Here is a 22,624-nt window from a genome sequence, read left to right on the forward strand (position 1 = left end):
ATTGAGAGTTTATTTCTCGCAATTGCGAGTTTATAGCAAACAATTCTGACTTAATAACATGCAACTGCGACTATATCACGCAATTCTGACTTTATAACACACAATTGCGACTTTATATCACGCAATTTTGACTTTATAACACACAATTGCGACTTTATTTCACGCAATTCTGACTTTATAACACACAATTGCGACTTTATATCATGTAATTCTGACTTTATAACTTGCAATTGGGACTTTATTACACGCAATTCTGAGATAAAAAGTCAAAATTGCGAGATGTAAACTCACAATTGCGAGAAAAAAGTCAGAATTGTAAGATAAAAAGTCGCAATTAACTTTTTATTTTTTTTATTCTGTGGCAGAAACAAGCTTCCAAACTTTTGAGTGTGAATCATTGGCCAAAAAAGAGAAAACACACACACACGCACACACACACACACACACACACACACACAAACAAAGTTTTTGATATCCCATAGATATTTTGATAATATTTTTAGAGTGAATTCTTTTGGTCATGGTAATCATGTAGTGAAAATCTGATATTATGACAGTCCTAGTTTGAGGAGTCATTCATTCGTTTGGTGATGATAGTAGTACAGACACTACATCATCTTTACATGGAGCATTTCTTGGGTTCAGCACTCAAGATGGGTTCAGCTGTTAACACAGTCAGGATAGACCAACTTCTCTTTGGTGCTTGCTTAGTATTGGTTTTATTGACGGCTAATATGATGTTGAATAAGCATTTTGTGGATATGGCTCAAATAAGTAAGTTTTTTCATCCACTAAGAAAAATACAGCTTTTCTCTCCTTGTAATCCTCCATTCTAACCTATAATTAACATAATGAAATGTAGTCCAATTAACTCCAAATATGTTTCCTGCTGCTTCTTAATTTGTTAACAATTGTCCTGTTTTTCTCAAAACATTCTGAGCTCCATTTGCAAGTGTAGTGTAAATAATTTGGTAATATATTGCCTTTTGTCTTTCTTAATTCAATTGACTTGCATGTTTTGGACGTATTCTATAATTTAAAATGTAATTTGCACGATGCATATATATATATATATATATATATATATATATATATATATATATATATATATATATATATATATATATATATATACATATATATATATATATATATATATATATATATATATATATATACGTATATATATATATATATATATATATATATATACATATATATATATATATATATACGTATATATATATATATATATATATATATATATATATATATATATATATATATATATATATATATTTTTTTTTATATATATATATATATATATATATATATTTTTTTTTTTATTATTATTTATTTTTTTAAATGCATCCAATTAATCCAAATAATATCTCTATAATTTGATTTGGTATTTACTTTTAATTACAACATCTTTCTTTCTTTCAGTGAAAGTGAAAATGATATCTCAATGATATGAGTGCGACTTCTCATTAATGAGGGGATGCGTAAGACTGCAGCCAAGGACTGCTGTCCTTGAGAAAATTATGGAATTATGGAAATAAATGGCTTCAGCATTAACCTCTGCACATGGGGAGACTAGAGGAAGCAGTTAGCGTGTTAGAATGGCATTGTGTTTGTTTAGAGCCAAGTATAATTTTGATTAATGATGTCATCAGAAACTCCATATCCTGTTGTAGTTTGACTTTCAAATTTTTTAGGTTTCAATTTGTCTGTACAAATAACAAAATAAATAAAAAATTCTAGTCATTTATATTTTTCTATATATTAAATAAATATATAATTCAAACAGCTTAAAAGATGATTGAATAACTTGACTGACTGACTCCACCATAACATGTGAAGTCAGAGTGCTACTCTATTTCGAGATTTCGTCTCTGTGCATTCAAACATAAAGTGACTATCAGCCCACAACTTTGCAGGATAATAGCTTTGCTGCCATTCGACTGAAGCTATCTGCTGTAGTGAAGAATTAGAGCAATTTTGTTGGCTGTGATAGAGGGGTTATAGTCCATAAGAGTTATCAGATACTTCTGCCAGAGGAATTGTTTTTTTTTTCTTTCTTCATGCCTCAGTCTTTCTGTGGTTCCATCATCGGTGCAAGTGCGTACGTAGAGGTCACAAATTAATTTAGGACACACTTCATGATTCATGGCTCAGGTCAGATCTCAAGGCATCTCATCTGCCTCATCTCATTTCCAAGTATCCACGTTGAACTCGTTTAACTTTAAAAATTCTAATTAAGCAGTGATAGCATAATCTCTGATTTGACATCATGCATCAGCAGAATCAAAGGGGAAACTGTATTATAGCCCTGAGTCTGCTTTGCCTACTCAACTATTAAAATATCCATGCCTGCAGATGAGAGCACTGTGTAATCTTGCTTTGCTGTTCGTCATTCACTATCAATTATGTCACCATATACACATCAGTTAGTAAACACTTTTCCATATCTAGGGGAGCGCTATGAAGAAAGCAGTGCGACTGTTGCAAATACTTCCCTTGAGAAATGATTTGCATCTAGCTACGGCAATACAGTGTTGATTTAGTCGGCGCAGGAAACATGAATGAGTTATTACCATGTCTGAAAAGGGTTGTAGAGGCTTAGCTGGAGCTGGTATGTGAAGGTTTAGGAAATGTACACATACATTATGGGTTAAACAGTAATAGGTTGTGAATGCATCCCTCAACTACCACATTTCTTTAGCTCTTTTATTGGGCATTTCATGGACTGGCTCCCTCACACTAAAGTCTGAGAATCGCTTCCAATTTATCATCTAAAACTCACGTAAAGTTCATATTTTACAACACTGTAAATTTAATAGAACTAATAAATGTAATCTTTGTGATGCCCATTCTCTTGAACCATTTAAAATGGTGAATTTAGGGTCACACTTTATAATATGTATATAGTTAATTTGTTAATATACTGTAGTCTCTACATTGTTAATATATGAATAGGCTATATACACATGTAATTAACACAATTATTATTGTTGAATTAGCTCGTAGTAAAGGAATTGTTCATTGGTTATTATGAGTAAATAGTTCTCTCTTTAGATTAGGTCAAGATAGAGGAATATGAAATGATGGTAAAAACAAAGTGATACATTTAAATATTAAATTAAAACCGCCAGTAGGTGGCAGTAAGTCACTGTCTTAATGAATGAGTCATTGAGTCATTCATTCATTTAGTAATGAAGCAAGTAGCTGTAATTATTAATGGGTCATTGTATCATTGACTCTCACGATTCGTTCAAAGCCGCAGATTCGATCATGAAAAAACGCTGTGCAGCAGCTCTGCTGTGGCTTTCGTTGGAACCATGGGCGTCGGAACCATTGTATATGGGTGGGACAAGACCCACCCACTTTTTAAGACCAATGATATTGGACCCGCTTACTTTTACATTCAGCGCATAGCTGTTCGCTTTTCAGAGCGTCGTCAGTCAAATCCATTCCACTTGAGGAATGCCCTAATGAATTAAACTCCTATCCGCTGAAATAGTTACATTATATTTCTCAACGAGCCGCAACTGACGAAAAAAACGCCCGTTGTACTCTTCCAGTCAAATATTGCATTGCAAACATCAATAACAGCTTTAAGTTGTCAATGCTGGCAAATTACCATGGTATCAGCAGGTTAATCCACGGATAGCTGTGCATGTAATGCACGACATGGATGCGAGTTTAGTTTACTTGTTTAATTAAAAGGCATCATAATACATGAAATGGTGTAAGTAACATTTTTCTGGGGGAGGACTCACCCACTTTTTTTTTGCTTCCGACGCCCATGGTTGGAACTATTATTTCGTTGCAATATAGATAAAAAAAATACTGATAATACTGTGTTTAAAATGAACATCACTTAATATTACCCTTTCGTTTGTTGAACTGTTGTATAAAATCAATGTCACATTTACAATCCTGTGGATATTCGGGAAATGTATTCTTGCTCGTATAATCAACATAAAAAAAAAGAACTCACTTGTGTGTGGTATGTTTTTGTATCGAAGAGTGTTTGAATCTTAAATCGATCTCTATGCACAGTCTGTCTATATTTGTTCTTCATGTGTTAAATCCCCACAAAGGTACATTGTCGAGAAAGGCGGATTTGCTAAGATAGCAGACTGTGCACACTGCTTGTGTGGATGCAGTCAGTTTTGAACGCGAAATATGAGGTAATTTGATTCAAAACTCTCAACAAAATGTTTGCGGTGGAATCTTTCAAATGCTTTTTTTTGGGGAACTTTGGGGTCCCTAATAATATATCCAATTTAAAATGTCAATCACAAATGGTTCCAAACAATTGCAAACATCAAACAACTACAACTAACACCTCATGGATAAATGTTTCTCACATTTCATATAAACATATAAACCAAACAAGCAAACACACACAGACACACATGCACACACACATTTCTCTGCTGACTGACCTCTGACCTCCTAGCTGTCTCTCAAACCTGATTCAGGGATCCACTGATTATGGGATCCATCTTCCTGACTCTCCTCAAGCTCACTGTACTCACTGTCAGAGGGAATGACCCTCACTGCTAGATTATGTTTGCCACAAAACACTTTTAGCCAGTATATGAGCTGATAGGCATGAGTGACCAAACTACATTTCCCATCATTCTCTGTGGAGCATAATGAAAACTTCAACAATTACACACATAATGTGCATTCTTTGAGTTTTCAGAGCTTGTAATAAAAAACTTCCCGAAAGGACTTGAATGCACGATATAGTCATAACCATATGATATTGCCCGAACAAAAGTGGTCTAACTGCACAATGTTGCCCTGAGGCAACAAAGCAAAAAAATACAGTTTTAGTAAATAAATAAAAACAAAATAAGTCTTTAATCAGTCAAACTCAATTCATTACATACTGATGCACATGCATATATTTTTATATAAAGTTATTTCAGTTTAAACATGTTAAAAAGTTATATTTATCTTACCAATTGATGGGACTGTGTCCCATGTGGCTTTGCTTTCTGAAAGGACTGCTCCATCCCCAAACAAAAGGCCACGCCCACTTCAGCCCCTCATTTAATTGAACAGACATGTCAGGTAATATTATATATAATTTTATTTAATTATTATTAATCAATATATACAGTTTGTTCTGTGTGTGTGTGTGTGTGTGTGTGCTTAATGTATTTGTAAACATTTTGTGGAACACTGAATATTAATGCAATTAATGTCTAATAAAGGTTGGTTTAAAGCACTTAATTAATGACATTTTCCCATTTTCCGTGACCTGATCTAAAGTGAGAATTATTTACTCCAATAACCATCTAACAATTCCATGCTACGAGCTACATTAGCTACTAATGAAGAACTCACTAGTATTTACCATAACAATATTATAATGTTTTTGCTAAAGATTACATTTACATTCATAGTGTTTTTAAATATCAACTCACATAAATAACTTTATGGGCCCGATTTTAACAATCTGAAACGCAAGTATCAAATGCGAAACACAAGTAACTTTGTGGGCGGGTCTCGGGTGCTGTTGCTATTATACCGGCGGGATAAATGACTCTTGCGCCCGACGCAAATCTAAAATGGGTTGGTCTGAAGTAGCTACATTACACATAGGTGTGGTTTGGGCGTAACGTGAAATAAACAAATCAGAGCATCTTGTTCCATGGCGGATTACTATTATAACGACGGATTTGCCAGGCGCACGCCAGGAGTGGTTCACAGCCGATGAGGCCGACGTTCTCGTCAGGGCCGTAAAAGACAGAGAAGTGACATTGTAGGGGTATGGGAGAAACCCAATAAGCTTCGGTTAAACAGGCGTATAATAATTTGGGTAAATGTGTAAGCTAGATTTATGCCTATTTTTTCACATCTCATGGACACCACAATGATTTCCCTCGTGTGGAATATTTTTCCTTATAATTATGTATAGTTTGCAAAAATGTCAACTGCTGCATCTGTGTAGATGAGAGAAGCAAAGTGTATGCGTGTTGTGCACACGCTACATTATGGCCAAGCATGCGTCCTTAAAATAGCATCTGAACGCGCCACTGAAAATGCGCCACTGACTTTAAGACTAGGTTTTTCCTGGTTTGTGGCGGAATTGTTTTCTGGAACTGCAAAATAGCATCAGGGAACGTTTGCGTTTGTAGAGACTACAATATATTAACTATGAATTAACTATAAACTAATAGTTTGTTAAAGGTACAATATTTAAGATTTTTGTAATAAAAAAATTAAATAAAAAACACTTGCACAGTGTGATATATTTCATGCAGTTGTGTACTTACCTTATCCCAAAAGTTCCCAAGGATTTGTAAATCCAGAGAAATTACAGTTTTGAATAATGTCTCGTCCATTGTCATATATCAGTGTAATATCCACTCTATCCTCGGTTTCCACTTGTAGAAACCATAAGGCTTTGGGACTAAAGTATCAATATCCGTGTGACGTTTTCAAGATGAAGAGAGTTTTAATATACAGGAAAGTAAATATACAGTATATTGTTAATTGTACACATACATTACACTTTGTTTGTCCTTCAGTTACGCTTTTGATCAAGTCTGGTGACCAAGCCTATGGTAGTGAAATTAAATACAGTATGTGTTGCACAAAAATATTTAGCCATTACTTGCAAATACTGTGGGTTTGTTCAAATGTACTTTTAGTACGATTGTTTTAAACGTGTAAAACTGCGCAGCATTAACCCACCAAATCATTTGACAAATAGTCACATATAACAGGATAATATAGCATTACATTTCATGTTCCTTGCAGCTAATTCCTTACGATGACATAAAATAGTGTGATTAAACGTTCAGGTAATACAAAAACGAATTTATTCGCTGATATATAATTTATATGATTCGTGAATTCCATACATCTCTGGATGGTGAAAACGACATCTCCCATAGTTCCACTCTCCTTCATAGCGTCATCAAGCTTCGACCTCTGGCTGCAAAACCAATTACAGGTTGTACCTTTAATGATTTGTAAGTACTTTATTACTGTATTCTTACTATAAAATTTTACCAATTTAGTTTTTTTATATGATTAAAATATCCTTCAGATGAGAGTGCTTTCTAATCTTGCATTTCTGTCTGTCATTTATCATCAATGCTTACATTTACTTGTGGCATTAAAATCACTGTTTTTTTGTTTTTATAGCTAGTATCAGCCATATATATTGGTTATTAGCCACAAATCTAAAATAATCGGCTTGTCTATATTAGCCAGAATTTTTATATTGTCGCAATTTTCATTTTTAGGTTAATTTAAATTTATTCTGACAAGTGTTTGTTTAAAATCCCCAAAGTGATGTCGTGGTGAAACCATTCGTGGAGAAGAATGTCGTGGAGAAGAAAAATGTAATGACTGTTTACAGCAACCTCATCAGTAGGCAAAAATGTAACTGTCATTTACGCTCAGCAGCAATGATAAAGTCATCACAGTGCATTGTTTAACCTATTATTATAAAGCAATTGGTGAGACTGCTGTGAAACACTGTCTAAATCATGACAATGAGACACCAGTGGCACTGCATAAAAGACACTATAAGTGTTCACAGACAGAGTACTGCCACGTAAGCTGTGCTTTGAGAGTCTCTGTGGTCATAAGAGTAACTTATATGCCATCTGCAAGGGAAAGATAGCTATTTTACTAGAAAAAGTGTGGAAGAAGTGCTAGACATGAGCCTGGGGAATGTGGTGTAATGATATCTTTGCAAGAATAATGAAACAAGAGTTACATTCTCAAGAGTTGAGAGGTGCTAAACATTTGTATCGCTCGTCACATTACTGATAAAGACTGAATAATTCTTACAGGGGGGTCAACAACTCGATTAGTGCAGTAAACATTTGTTCTTATTGCTCCTACAAACAGTTCTGATAAGAGTAGTGCAATAATAAGAGTTCAAACACGCTGGGGATGACCTGTAACTGGAAATGTAGATAACCGAGCGTGTTGGCGTGCACTGTGCACAACATGGGTAGTTTAAAGCAGTCACAGATTAACCATGCATCAGGATCACCTTTGAAATGTGCATGATTTAAGAGATGGAGGGAACAAAGAGTTTTAAATGATTTGAGGTTATCAAATACATTACATGACTCATCCACCGAGTTTCATTCACCATAGGAATTGATATAAAATCAAAAATACTGCAGAATGTATCGCCAGTGCCTCTGTTATTGTGTTGGAGACTGCCAGGGTAGCTTTATATGCTCACACTAATGATCTTGTAATTAAACCGAGAGGAAAACATATCTACATTAATTATCGTAGGCATTGTTTCTCCAGCCTAGGCAGATAAATTGCTAGCCTGAAGGGGCTGAGTTACATTGCAGTTGGCAGACATTCACAAGGTGTTCTGAGCCTATGAGTCCACGTTATCCTACTGAAATACTGCCATTTCTCCCTGCCTTTACTCTCTGATCACACAAATGTGATCTGAAGCAAAAGGTTAGTAAGAAGACTAGATGAGCTATGACAATACCTCGGCTTGGACTGTAACGGTGTGACAGCCTTTGACACTCTATAGTCTTATGCTGTGCACCTCAGCTTGCTTGCTCTTTCCAAATCTATCATTCTCTGTCTGATTTGCAGCCAATACAAATGTTTCAGATGCTTTTACTGTTTGCTGTAGGTATGAGACTACAATTATTTAGCATTATACAAACACGTCTTCTCTATTTTGGGAACATTTAGTGAAACACATTTGAATAATCTCTACCATATTGACTTGTCATAGTCAATTGAAGCTCTTAATTGTTTAAATCAGCTGCATTAAGAATGACAAACCGCTCATAGCAAAATATCACATTCTATAATTTTATTGTTTGTAATTAACACATCAAGCCAAAACCCTAACTGACATTTTTGTTAAGTATAAAATTAGGTAATTAATAATAAGATAATTATTAAATCAGAAAATAATTGAATGCATATGTTGTTACAAGGCGGCATTTTGTTTTAAAAAAAATACAATAAAAACTGAACTATTGTGGAAATACTATTAATTTATGTTTATGCATTTGGCAGACGCTTTTATCCAAAGCCACTTTCGTTGCATTTCAAGGTACACATTTACATTCTTAAAATGTCTTGCTTTCCCTGGGAATCGTTCCCATGACCTTGGCGTTGCAAGCGACAAGGCTCTAACTGTTTGAGCTACATGAAAGACATATTCAGAACTGTTATTATTAAAGGTACAATATGTCAAGTCAAGTCAAGTCAAGTTTATTTGTATAGCGCTTTTCACATACAGATTGTATCAAAGCAGCTTCACAGTATTTAATTAAAATAATACAACAAAGTTTGTTTCAAGAGGAATTTATTGATTGATAAAATTAAATTAAATATCCCCAAAATATCCCCAACTGAGCAAGCCAAAGGCAACAGTGGCAAGGAACCGAAAATATGTAAGAATTTTGTATCAAAATATCCCAAAACCACTTGCACAGTGTTATATATTTCTTTCAGTTGTGTACTTCCATTATCCTAAATGTTTCCAAGAATTTGTAAATTCAGAGAAATTCACAATTTTAAAAAGTGCCCGTCCCTGTTCACTTGTCGCCTGTCAATGACGTAATATCCGCGTTATTCCTGGTTTCCGCTTGTACTGCCCTAGTAACCATGGCGACAGACGTGGACAACTGCGTAGTGCGTAACGTCTTGCGGGACGCTCATGCTGTTGTTGTTTCTTTCAAACATTATGGACCATGGCAAACAGACTTTGGGACAAAAGGAGAACCAAAACTCTTTTTAACCAAAAAGGTTTTAAGGAATAGGAGTTGGTATGCATATATTTAAGGGCGTGCAAAGATTAATTCGTTACATTTATATAGCGCTTTTTCTGAGACCTCAAAGCGCTTTACATAGAAGGGGGGAATCTCCTCAACCACCACCAATGTGCAGCATCCACTTGGATGATGCGACGGCAGCCATATTGCGCCAGAACGCCCACCACACACCAGCTTACTGGTGGAGAGGAGACAGTGATGAAGCCAATCAGTATATGAGGATGATTAGGAGGCCATGATAGACAGAGGCCAAGGGGCAAATTTGGCCAGGATGCCGGGGTTACACCCCTACTCTTTTTCGAAGGACATCCTGGGATTTTTAATGACCACAGAGAGTCAGGACCTCGGTTTAACGTCTCATCCGAAGGACGGTGCTCTTTTGGCAGTATACTGTCCCCGTCACTATACTGGGGCATTAGGACCCACACAGACCACAGGGTGAGCACCCCCTGCTGGCCTCACTAACACCTCTTCCAGCAGCAACCTGGTTTTCTCAGGAGGTCTCCCATCCAGGTACTAACCAGGCTCAGCCCTGCTTAGCTTCAGTGGGCAACCAGTCTTGGGCTACAGGGTGATATGGCTGCTGGCTATATAAGATGGGTGGTGTTTATGATCATATAGTGGGCCAGTCTGGGCCAAAATGCCAGGGCCGATTTTTTTTTTTTTTTTTGTCCCAGTCCAGCCCTGCTTACTGCTATCTCATATAGCAAACAAACTAACACAGAAAAACATTATAACTTTCAACACACTCAAATGCTGTTTAGTGTGATAGTATAACGTTAGACTAGGGCTGGGCGATATGACCTAAAAAAAAAAATCCCGATTTTTTCTCAAAAAATCCGATTTACGATTTAAATCGATTTTTTTTCTTCCCCTACTCAAAATCAATCTGCAGATGACAAAGAAATTGTTCAAAACAATTTTTAACTTTTATTTTGTTTTGATTTTCCCTTCTGGGATTTGATTTGGATTTTCCCCTTGGGGTTAAAGTGCAATCAGAAACAACAAGCCAAAAAGACAAGATGGCAGGCCCTGCCTTTGTAAACAGTGAAAATGTAACATAACATAACGTGACATAACATGAAATGGGTGGATTGGGATTGGTGGGGAACGTGAATTTTTTTTTTTACATGATTTTTTACATTTTTTTGTGATTGTCAAAACATTTGGTAACTAAACAGAATTTTATTAAGTTTAGTGACAACACAATGTTTACATGGTACAATGACTGGTATGCTACTGTTTTTATTATTGCTTTCACAATTTCAATTAAATTCTTGTGATTTTATTCTGATCTTGATTCAATATCGATTCCTTTGGATAAATACTAGGTACAGTAGATACATGTTAATTTAAAGCCCTGTCAGCTGGTATTATTATTAAAGGTTAAAAATAACATCTCAAATTAAATGTTATGCGTTTTTTTATAATAACAAGTTCAACATTATCATATTTTAATGATATAGGTCAAATTATAATAAATATGTAATATAGTTATCATATTTAGCAAAATACTACTCTCTACAGCAATTATTTTAAAGTCCAACTAACGTTCTATGGTCATTAAATGGCTTTCCAGAGGTAAAAGTAACTTTACGTGACGTATTGTCCTCCAGCTGTTATTATAGACCTCTTTTCGCAGTTGAAAAACACATATTGATCGATTTTATTTCATTTCGGTAAGTTGAACTGTATCTTTCAAATGACCTATTGATCATTCGTGTTTATTTAGCCTACTATTAACTAGTAGTAAAGAGTAACAGATGAACGGTTCACGTACGTGCTGCTTGAACTCTGTCAGCGATCTGTCAAGCGCCAAAACGGTGTTTATTGTTTGAATTTCCTAAATAAATCGACAGAATCTGAGAGCTGAGAATTTGTTTCAAAGCAATAGTAACCTTCTCTGTCTTGTCTGTCGGTGTCAGTGTCCTCTTTGCTTCGCGACTTTTCTCTGCGTGAGAAAATGGATGTGTGGCGTGAGAGCGTTTAAAAAGTGACGATTGCGTGAGTCTCACGGTGAATTCGTGAGAGTTGGCAGCTCTGCGGATTCAGTTTGTAAGACTGTAGGTTGTTTTTTGGCGGGTGTGTTTGTGCTGCCGCGGTCTTGCCGTGTTGTTTGTGTATCTCTATGCCAAACGCGCGGGGGAAGAGCTGAGCCCGTTCAGAGCTACGGGAGCCCAGAGGGGAGCGTCTGCGAAGGTTAAAGAGAAAACCGATTTTCATAAAAAAAAATCAACGTAAACTGCACATTCGAATTAATCGATAAAATCGATTTATCGCCCAGCCCTACGTTGGACCAAGTGAAACAGCGCTGTGTTACCTCACAAGTTTAATTCTTCAAATAAACTGACCTGTGTGAGTAGTAATTCTGCACTTGCGGGTAGTTCGGTAGAATGAAATGTCCTCATTCCTAATATCCGCAGGACTCGCGTGTGGCGCTGATATCTGTCTCTCACTAGCAATCGCACCCTGCTTCATACTACAGTCATGTTAAAAACATCAATGTATTCACGCACCCATAAACATTATTAGATCCATCAGCATGACAGCAAGTCCCATCATTCAGCTTTTCACTGCGTCATCAACCTACGCCTTGTTATTGTAAGAGGTTAGCGACCCCTAGCTGCGAAAAAATATACATATTGTAGCTTTAATTACTGTTTTCTATTTTCTATATTTTATAAATGTAAATTATCAATGTTGAAAAATGTTGTTTAATATTTTTTGTGAAAACCGTGCTACACTTTTTTCAAGATTCTTTGAAATAAAAGCATTTATTTGAAAATATTTTTCTTTTAGAGTATTCTAAATGTCTAAATTTACTGTTACTTTTGATATTTGTAATGCATCCTTTCTGAATAAAAGTTAAAAACTTTTTTCAAAAAGATTTTACTGACTCCAATCTTTTGAACAATGTCAGTAGTTATATTTTGTCGATACCATCCGATACTGATCATAACAGAAAGCGCTCGAGCAAGTAAGGAATATTTGACGACGGGCTGTTGAAATATTAGAAATAATGCACACCTGAGTAGGTAATGCGGTCACGATGCGAAGCGGAGTCTCTCAACAGTGTTCGGCACCAGCGTCTACTATAGCAGTGGTTCCCAATTCCAGTCCTCGTGACCCACTGCTCTGCACATTTTGTATGTCTCCCTTATTTAAAGGTCCCATGACATGCTACTTTTTGTAGGCTTTAATATAGGCCTTAGTGGTCCCTAGTACTGTATCTGAAATCTCTTTCCAAAAATTCAGCCTCGGTGCAGAATTATAGCCACTACAAGCCAGTCCCAGAATGAGCTTCCTTCAGACGGGCCGTTTCGGTGTCTGTAGCTTTAAATACTAATGAGGAGGAGAAAGGCAGCGCAAGGTGGAGGGTGGGTGTGGCCTTGACCATCTTGCGCAACGGTAATGTGACGTGCATGTTTACGTTGGATATAGCAATGGCACGAAGACACGCAGTCTTTCAAGCATTTCAGTTTGACACAGAATCTGATCCAGATGGAGAAGCAACGGATGAAGAAGTTGCAACTCAGCGGCTCCAGCAGGACGTTTCCGAATGGTCAGTTTAAAATATTATGTCTGGATACAGTACTTTATTCGGATGGTTTACAGTTATTATCATGTAGCTAACGCGAACCTACTGTTGCCTTTTCATGAGAGATCTGTAACGTCTGTATTTATCTTATTACAATTACATCAAGCTCTGCGATCTTGAAATGCGGATATCGCGCGCGCCATATAACGTTAACCAACAGGAAAACGGTTATAAAAATAACAAAGACGTGTACAACACTCGCGTTACAGTGTGTGTAACGTTATTCACACACATAAACTGCATAGCTGCATAGCTAATGTTACAGCCAGATTCTATGTGTAACAATCTAGGTAACCATAAACAGTAAAGCAACACACTTATATATCATTAGTTGACTTACTTGTCCGAGGTGTGTAGCTGAGCCAAAGAGAGTGATCCAGACTTTAGTTTCAGACGTTCAGCAAGCCCAGCTCTGTATTGACCCTTCGGTGTTCATTTGTACATCCAATTATTGAGCAATTGTTATGCTTCGCTCGCTCAAAAGCCATGATATCTCTCGTCTCGTGGACAAACTAAAATCGCGCGCGCGCGCGTTCCTACTTCCTAGCGCATTTTCTCATGGGCGGAAAATATTCTCTGGGCGGGCAAAGCAGAGACAGGGGAGGTAACATTTCCTCCTTATGACGTCATAAGGAGGAGATTCAAGATCAGCGCGTATGAGCCTCCATTTTCTCAAAGGCAGAGAAAGATAGCAAAAGCTCGATTTACACCGATTGAAATTTTTAGAAACTTGGGGACCATATACAGGCTAGGGGAACTCATATTAATGTTAAAAAACCTCAGAAAGTGAAAATTTCATGTCATGGGACCTTTAACACACCTGAACCAGATCATCAGCTCATTAGGAGAGACTCCATGAACTGAACTGAGTGTGTCAGATAAGAGAGACATACAAAATGTGCAGAGCAGTGGGTCACGAGGACTGGAATTGGGAACCACTGTACTATAGTATTACCGAATAGCGTTTTGGTTCTGTAGGCTGTAAAGACCTTTAAATCACTGAAATCATTTGGTGAAGTGATTTGAAACTGTAATGCGGTCAAGACCTGCCTGGAACGACTTTAGCCGTGTGTTTCCCTGAAAATAATTGCACACCTTAGAACATTCATCAACCAATCAGAATCAAGTATTCAACAGCCGCGTAGACAAACTCCTGGTTTTTCTGTTGAGAAAAATTTCATTCTGAATAACAATTTTTGTAAAAAAAACAAACATTGTTTTGACGTGCTTTTGGAGGGATCTATCCTTAATTAGGGAGGTAATTTGCTCCATGGTCCGATAAAGTCAGATCACTCAAACAACTTCTGTTTTTGATGCTGTAGTTGGGCATTAATTACACAATCGACCTTTAACTTTTTTTTACCAAAATCTTTTTCTCAATGTTCTCTACCCACTTTACTTGACTGTTCTTAATCCTTCCTGTTAGAATGAACTGAAAGCTAATTTTTAGATTAGGCTAAATGAAACTTAATAAGAAGTGAGAAGTAGACATTTCTTTGATCTGACTATAAGCGGAAGTAAATTAGCCCAACACCATGTTTATTAGGAAACAGTTTATCACAGACAAGCTCTGTTGATGAGATTTTAAGCAATGATTATTTGCTTCGAGCTATCTCCTCTGAGAGAGCCAGCATAGAAACTGTTGCCCAAATACATCAAATGCAGCTGAGTTTGTGATTATTGTGGTCAAGTGCAAAGACCAAGTATGTACTGGGAAAGGCCCATTTGTTATACATTGCTCGACCAATCAAATTAGAGGACAAAAAGAGCTAATGCAATTCTATAAATAGTAGGCCGTGGATTCTTTTGTGGACTGTGACAGTACAGGAAAGTGACAGATGTGCTATTTACTTGCAAAACAGCAATAAATACAAAATAAATAGAAAGAAATGAGCAAGCAGCAATATAGCAGCACATCTATAATTGACAGGAAAGTAACATTATAGTAAAATGATGGAGTGCTGGATAAAAGTGGGCCAGTGGCTGTTCTGAGCCTCAACAACTGGGATTTTATAGTAATATACTGTTATTATATATGATGTTAAGCTTTCAGTGCAGAATCAGTTTAAAATATGAAATGTGCTTTCTGCGGTGCACAGATTTTGTTACATTGGCTACAGAAGAAATAAAAGCTGCTTATTGAAGAGAATCCTCATTGCCAGCTCTGAATATTGATTGTTCATGCTGCATCACAGCTGCAAATGTGCTTAATTTTAACCATTCACCCCTTTTTTTCCCCATTCTGTAAACAAGACATCGATCCAGGAGAAGAGGTTTGAAAGTAAATGATTTTGATATTGACTAAAATGCAGCCAGTAGACACACAGTCATTTAGATTTCAACTCCCCATTGGAAATCCACCATTGAAGGTCTTGAAACCGCCCTCTTTCAGAACAAGTCTACCTCACAATCTTTTTGAAAAATGCAACTTAAATGGGCGTGGATGGCTGTGAGAAGAAGGGAGGGAAGTGGGTGTGGCAGGGCAAGGCAGGAGAGGAAGAGGGGGGCGAGCAACTGTCATCTGTCAGTGGCCCATGCCAACTCTCACTAAAAATCAGGGGTAAAACGTATGGAATTGCAAGGTTTTATAGCCAGCAAAGTTAAAGTCCAATGAAATACACTAACCATCTGTTTGCCCTGCTACATATATTAGATTAACCCTTTGACGCGTGCGATCACATCGGTGTGATTATAACTTTCAGTGCATTAGTTGATCAACTGCTAAATTCAGTTTTGACGCTGAGCCAGAGATGGACACGCTCAAAGCTTGTCATATATCACAACCAAAGATCATGTGTTTTCAACCACATAATCTTTATTTTAGGTTTCAGACATTTAAATACACATAAGTACTAGCAAAACATTACATTTATATTAAATACATTTTAATTATAAATTGAATGCCCATCTCCCATTATAGATCTGCTATCATGATCATTATAAAGGTTTTTAAATGACAAAACACATTCACTCCTCGAGAAAGATGTTTGCTACAAACAAACGTTTTGATGTGTCGGTAGATGATAGCCAACCATCCGCCCACAGGCAGAGTCTAGCCCTGGCAGAATCGCGGGCAAAGGCATGCAACACACCCATACTTTTACACCAAGGAAACAAACACTTTGCGACCCTGAACGCCTCTCTTTTCTATTACACGTGATCTCGCAGTTTGACACGTCTGTCATTGGAAAGCACCACGTGGTGTCATGAATAATTAAGAGACAGTGTCTTCTCATAGAATAAGAAAACTCAGTCTCATGAATAATTATGAGACACTGACGACAACGACGTGTCATCGAAGTACTTTAGTGCACTACAGAAAAAAAAACAAACATCAAAATTAACCAGTTTTCCCCTACAATTAAAGGGATAGTTCACTTTGAAATAAAATTTTGGTATGTTTTAGCTTACCTCAAGGGCATCCAAGATGTAGGTGTCTTTTTTTCCGCAGTAGTTTCAATTTTGATATTTTTAGGTCAAACCGTTCTTGTCTGTCAGTCATATAATGCAGGTCGATGGTCACTGTCTCAAAGAGCATGCACAGAGTCCAAATGAAAACAATTCCCCATCGTCCAAATTAAACAATTCCCCATCGTAAGTACACATTGATGGCCCAAAGACACGAAACGAGCGGTTTGTGTGAGAAAACGAACAGTATTTATATTGTTTTTACCTCTTGAACACAGCTGATCCAAATGATCTGAGAGCGCGGGCGGGTATAGATATATACACTACGGTTTCGCAGTAGCCAATGCGATCTCTGATCATTTGGACGCAGCTGTGTTCAAGAGGTAAAAACGATATAAATACTGTTTGTTTTCTCACACAAACTGCTCGTTTCGTGTCTTGGGCCATCAATGTGTACTTACGATGGGGAATTGTTTAATTTGGACGATGGGGAATTGTTTTCATTTGGACTCTGTGCATGCTCTTTGAGACAGTGACCATCGACCTGCATTATATGACTGACAGACAAGAACGGTTTGCCCTAAAAATATCAAAATTGAAACTACTGCGGAAAAAAAGACACCTACATCTTGGATGCCCTTGAGGTAAGCTAAAACATACCAACATTTTATTTCAAAGTGAACTATCCTTTTAAATCTAACAGATGCTAACATCGTCTTTTAATGATGTTCAACACACACACACACCTATGTTAAAATCTCAGAAAATTTAGTTAAGGGTTTCATGACCCTTTAATTAAATTATTTATCAAACATTTCACACTGTAGTATTAAACCTTCTGATTTTCCAAGGATCTAGGAAACCTGTTTGGCTGTAGAAAAGGGATTGGGGGGTCGGTACTACTCGGAAAGCCTTTGAGACATTCTTTTATCAGAAATCTTTAATGTGGTGTGGGCTACGAAGGAAAGATATTCATATGCGGTAGTAAAATTGAATTGAATATGCGTCTGTCTGCCTCCACAGAATCAATGCCTCAGCCAGTCTCTCTCAAAAGCTTCATTACCTTATTAATGACTCGCCTCGTGCTGTTGATCAGGCCTGGAGAAGCGGCCTTGTATTTATAACGCAGCTCGCTCTTGTAAAGCTTTTTGTCTAAGCCTGCCATGTAGTTACAAGGCTTAAGGGGAGGAGAAAACTTTAATGGAATAGTTGATTGAAAAAAAAAAAACTTCGTAAAGGGGTCTTGGAAGAGATCATTTCCAAGAAAAGGGTTGTGAAAGGATGCATATCCCTGTCTTTGATGTTCGAGTTATTCATATGGTCTGTTGTTCATGTGTGCCTGACAGGAGTGGTAAAGACATGGCGGTTTGTCTCAAATGGCAAGGTTCCTGCACTCTGTCCTCTGTGGTTAAACCTTGCAGCATCAGACATATTCAAGGATATGAGTTACCTACAGCACCACACCAGAAAAGAGGATCAGTTGTGCATGTCAGCTAATCCAGTGGATATAGCATCAGCCAATTCTCCTGTTTACTGGAGACCAGATATGGTTCCTATGAACCCATACAGGGCTAATAGAATAAACTAGGGACTATAATTGCACTTACTGTATATAATTGAATTTAGTTGTTGCTAATTAATTAATTAAATGTATTAATTGGTGTATCTTGGGGTAAATACAATTTAAAAGAAATAAATTAATACTTTTTTTCAGCAAGGGCACATTAAACTGATCAAACATGACAGTAAAGACATTTTAGTCAGGACCACTTTGAGAATGAAATTTATTGACAATCTTTGGATTTGGCGAGAGGCTTAGGCTCGAGCTGCCATACTAGACGACTTGAGATGCATCCTTGAGACACAAATCCCCTAAGCCTTTTTAATAAACAAAGGTTTCTTAGCATATGTTACTGAAGGAGATACAATGATTATGTACATAGAGTTTCTATACAGAATCCAATGCTCTATAATGAAGATGCTAGGAGGTGAAGGGGTGGAGGTGGGTGTAAATGACTGTGTGACAGACTGCAGAGCATTCGTTAAATGAGCTTAAATACTATAGTCGATTAGAGTAGGTGGAGTAACAAATCAGCTGAGCGTCAGCTGATGTTGTTTAGCGATCAGTGGTCTGCCTGAACTACGCTTGAATTCCATTCTATCACTCAAGCTCTATTTATACAAAAGATTTATATTTCGAATAAATGCTGTTTCCAAAAAAATTCCAAAAAAATGTTAAGCAACAAAAACTGTTTTCAGCATTGATAATAATAAGAATGATTTCTGAAGGATCATGGCTGAGGTTTTCAAGGAATATATTACATTTTAAAATGTATAAAAATAATATTTCTGTCATTGAACATGAGGCTGTCTCTAGTTATAGCAATCCATTGGACAATTGACACACACACACACACACACACACACACACACACACACACACACACACACACACGCATGAATACTTTTATTTGGATCTGAAAGACATTACAAAGATCCAAATACTCTGGGAAGAGTCTTTGACAAGGTGACAGATCTACAATTCATGGCTCACATATTGGTCCTTCCATTTATAATACTCAACACATTAAGGATAAACAAAACATCTCCGTCTCCATATTTGCATGCTCCCTATGGTGGCTGAAACGGAGCAGAATTTTGCAAGCCTTTTTGCCTCCACACACACACACACACACACACACACACACACACACACACACACACACACACACACACACACACACACACACACACATATATGTATGTATATATGTATGTATGTATGTATGTATATATATATAGTACAATATATATATATATATATATATATATATATATATAGTACAATATATACAAGCAATATTGAGATGCAGACAGGTGAAAAATAAATAAAATAATCAAAATAAATTAAAAAAGTGTATATTTCATTAAATGTTACGTTTTTTTTCCCCCTACAAAAATACCTTTTTGAGGTATATTTGAAGATTGAAGAGAAGATTAGATGCTTCCTCTGATTCATGTATTCTACCTGACTCCTCTGTTCAGACATTTAGGAATGCTCATGCTGTCATAAGAGGATAAGCATGAGCCATTTTGGGTATGCTCGTACATTGTCTGTGTTCCCACAGCTTACATGCCCCAGAGGAAGAAAGGGAGAGAAAAAAAATCACTCGCTGAGCTTCTCCACCATTCATCCTCACTTTGTGAAAGGCTCTGTTTTGACTGCGATGCCTCTGTTCCTCCAAACGAGCCTAATACCGCTGCTCCGCAAGTTGTGAACGAAAACATGCTGACTGTTGCCATCAAGCTGAACAAATTGACAAAGCTTTGTAAACAACACACTCTGCGCACATTCGTTTCAAAGCATGCGGTTCCACGTTTTCACGTCTCAATAATACATTAGGCCACACGCAAACGTTATGCAGTTTTGCTTCGTACCCGAAGCAATTTTACACTTCATGGTTCAATTTCAAAGTCACTCAAGTGCAGCAAAAGCATGGCCCTACATCAACAGGAAATTGGAGAACATATAAGCAGCTTGGTTATAGTTGGCACATTTTCTGCAATATTCTTAAAGTAAAAATTAAAGTAAAAAGATATAGACCAGTGATGATTTACTGTTGTCGACCAGTCACAAAGCTTTGTAACAATAAGGTTCAACTTGTTAATAATAGTTAACATTAATACATTAGGTTTTATGAAGTAAAAATTAACATTTTGAGCAAATTAACATATATACAGTAAATTAATGTTAAATTGAATGTATAAATTAACCATAGTTAATGCATTGAACAAACATGAATTAATCATTAACAATTGTTCAATATTTTATTGAAGCTACATTAATAAATACTGTAAAAAATATTGTTCATTGTTAGTTTATGATCTCTAATTCGTTAACTAATAGCATCAAAGTAAAACTTATTGTGTAGTTTTATGGTTATGACAAACTGCATTTAGTGTACAATTAAAGGAATCAATGGTATTTGAGGCATATACATTTAGTTTTAGGCCCCGTTTACACGTACATGGTTATTTTGAAAAACTGAGACATTTCCCTTCGTTTGCACCCTTCGTTTACACGCAAACGGAGGATTCGCCAATGAAACCGATTCTTTCTAAAAACTCCGGCCAGAGTGGAGATTTTGAAAATCTTCGTTTGCACGTTTGCATGTAAACTGAGAAAAACGGAGTTTTAGGCAGCGACGTCACAGAATGTGACCATTTTCGGGATTCTGATTGGCTAAGGTGGGCTTGAGCTTCTCGTTACACTGCCACCTACAGGTTTGGCATGCTCTTGACAGCATATACACAGGTTCGTGTGCACGATGTTATTTTTGAAAACGAAGAGGGGAGAAATGTCCGTTTATGAAAATAGCCATCCACGTGTAAACGTAGCCCTAGTTTAATTTTTATCGACTTATTTTTCTTCAGTTACCTATTTCCTTTGTTCTAGTTTCCCGCCACTAATCAGTTGTCATGGACATTCATTTAACGAGCACACCTGTCTGTATTTAGTTCATTATCACTGCATATTTAAGTTCCTCCTTGCATTCAGTTCTTTGTCTAGTATTGTTTGTGCTTGCACACTGTTTTGTTTGTGTTTCATCACTTGGATTGATAAACCACATTTATAATGGAATTACTTAGTCTACCTTCCTCATCCCTTGGAGTGAATGGTACTGAATACCTGACAATACTGTGACAAAGACCTGAAAATAAGAAAATGGGGTTACACTTTATTTTAAGGTGTCATTGTTACAGTGTAATTATATATTTAAGTACTGAGTAATATTAAGCAACTACATGTACTTACTATAGGGTTAGGGTAGGATTAGGATTTGGTTGAGGGTTAGTTGCATGTAATTATGCATCATTTACTCTTAATACTATGGTAAGTGCATGTAACATATGTAACAAGGACACTGTAAAATAAAGTGGTACCGAAAATGGATTTTGCAGCAAAACTCATTGACTTAGTCCATGAGAATCTCTCTATCCTGGAGTACTCTGCCTGCTTTAGTCAACTGCTGCAAGATGAACTTTGATGATGAGACCATAAAGTCTCTTTATTGGATGGGGGCAAACTTTTGCAGCCCCCTTGACCAGACATGGGAAGAGGAACCTGGAGAGAGGTGATCCTCCATTGTCTGCAGTGCGCATACCCGCAGATGATGATGCATTGTCTAACACTGCAGAGCCCGAGCACTAGCCTACGGCAGGAAAGGAGCCTGAGCTCACCGCAGAACTGGAGACTGCGCTACCGCCCGCCACGGACCCTGAGCCAATACCAATGCCGTAACAGAGCCAGAGCTTGAAGCTACGTCGGTCAGGGGGCCAAATGTCGCCGCCAAGTCTGACCAGCTGTGTGTGTGTCGACTTCTACATCTGAGCTGGAGGGAAATCGAGAGGAGTTTGAGGACGATGACCGCTTTCCTCCACTGATTCCCCCCTGCCCAAAAGCCTTCATTGCCACTGGTCCTGCCCAGCTTAAAGACTGTATCAACGCTGGTTCTACCAAACCAAAAAAAAAAAACAGTATTGTTGAAGACACACCCGCCTTGCCTCCCTCTCCCACCTCCTCTGCCCATATCAGTCACTCTTTCGGCCCTGTCTTAATTGTTGCCCTTCTGTCCCTCGGCTCCACTGTTGGAACTAGACTGTAAGGTGGCTCAACCTCGGATTTCCTGGGCACTAGCTCTGCCTTGGAGTGTAGATTCCCTGGCTTCACCGCCATTTCCGTAACTCCACCTCAGCCCATCGACCAGTTGGCTCCATCTTGGCTCCTTGCCCCCTCAGCGCCAACTGG

Source organism: Leuciscus leuciscus, assembly GCF_965113295.1.
Source record: "Leuciscus leuciscus genome assembly, chromosome: 21".
In the NCBI taxonomy this organism is placed as follows: domain Eukaryota; kingdom Metazoa; phylum Chordata; class Actinopteri; order Cypriniformes; family Leuciscidae; genus Leuciscus; species Leuciscus leuciscus.